Genomic DNA, 1,591 nt, shown 5'->3' with positions numbered 1-1,591 from the left:
TCACTTTTTTTTTGTTTTGATTTTAGTTCCTATAATTTGTGTTTTTTATAGTCCCTTTAAATTTATGATTATATGACACTCTCTCTTGACACAGGGAATGTAGTCATTAGGTGATGATGTCATTATTCCATTTGCTATGTCATCTTAATGGAGATGGAAAACAAGAACGAAAAGCAAAAAAATAATAATTTGTATAGACTAAAATGAAAAATAATAAAATTTACAAGGACGAAAAATAAAATAATACTAATTTGCAAGGTCAAAAAATATATTTAAGCTTAAAATAAATTTAGAGTTTTTTTGAATTCTCTATAGCCAAAATATATATACAATGAGATACCATGCTACTCTAAAAGTGTTACTCCTTATTTTCACTATTTTTTTTTTAGAAATATAATGATTAAGATTATAAATTATAAAAACCATAAATTTCACACAAAGCCTCAACCACTATGGCTCTTAGGTACCTGCTGAACAGTTATAATTTTAAGTTCTAATTTAAGTCTAAAATGAAGGCAAGTGGAATAAAAGGTGTAGAACATATTAAAATCATAAAATCCAAACTGTAAAACTTAAAACATAAAAGCTTAAGGTTGTTCAAAAGATCATATACATGGCTATAAGCACGGGTAGATCCATGTTCACAGCAGTGGTGCAATTGCCCCCACAAGAAAAAAAAAATATATATGTACTTTAATATTTTTAAGAAATTTTATTTTTCCCCGCATAAAATAAATGTATTGTTTCATAAGATAAATTTTTTTGAATGAATTAATATAAATAATTATAAGAGATAAAAGAGAATAAATTAATACTAATTTTATTACTTTATCTTTCTAATTTTAAATGATATTGAAAATGAAAAAAATTATACATCTTTAAAATATCAAAATATGCATAGGACCATTACAATTTGTAGAAGCTTAACTATTTTTTTTGGAACATTATGTATTTTGTGATGGATATGGATATGACTCTAGCAGTCTAGACACAAGAGAAGAGGACCGGAACTATAAGTACTATCGTCGGATTCAGAAACAGGAAGTAAAGGAAGCGTTGAAAAGAATGAGTAATGGTAAGGCGGTGGGGCCAGACAACATACCTATTGAAGTGTAGAAAACTCTTGGAGATAGAGGTCTTGAGTGGCTCACCGAACTCTTTAACGAAATTATGAGGTCAAAACGCATGCCGGAGGAATGGAGGAGAAGCACGTTAGTGCCAATCTATAAGAACAAGGGGGATATACAAAATTGTGCAAATTATAGGGGAATCAAGCTCATGAGTCATACCATGAAATTATGGGAAAGAGTGATCGAACGGAGATTAAGAAAGGAGACTCAAGTTACTGAGAATCAATTTGGTTTCATGCCGGGAAGGTCGACCATGGAAGCGATTTATTTATTACGGCGGGTGATGGAGCAATATCGCATGGCCCAACAAGACTTGCACTTGATTTTTATTGACTTGGAGAAAGCGTATGATAGAGTGCCTAGAGAGATTTTGTGGAAAGCTCTAGAGAAGAAAGGGGTTAGGGTTGCATATATTCGAGCTATCCAAGATATGTATGATAGGGTATCGACTAGTGTTAGGA

This window comes from Glycine max, chromosome 12, assembly GCF_000004515.6.
Source record: "Glycine max cultivar Williams 82 chromosome 12, Glycine_max_v4.0, whole genome shotgun sequence".
In the NCBI taxonomy this organism is placed as follows: Eukaryota; Viridiplantae; Streptophyta; class Magnoliopsida; order Fabales; family Fabaceae; genus Glycine; species Glycine max.
This window is presented reverse-complemented; position numbering follows the sequence as displayed.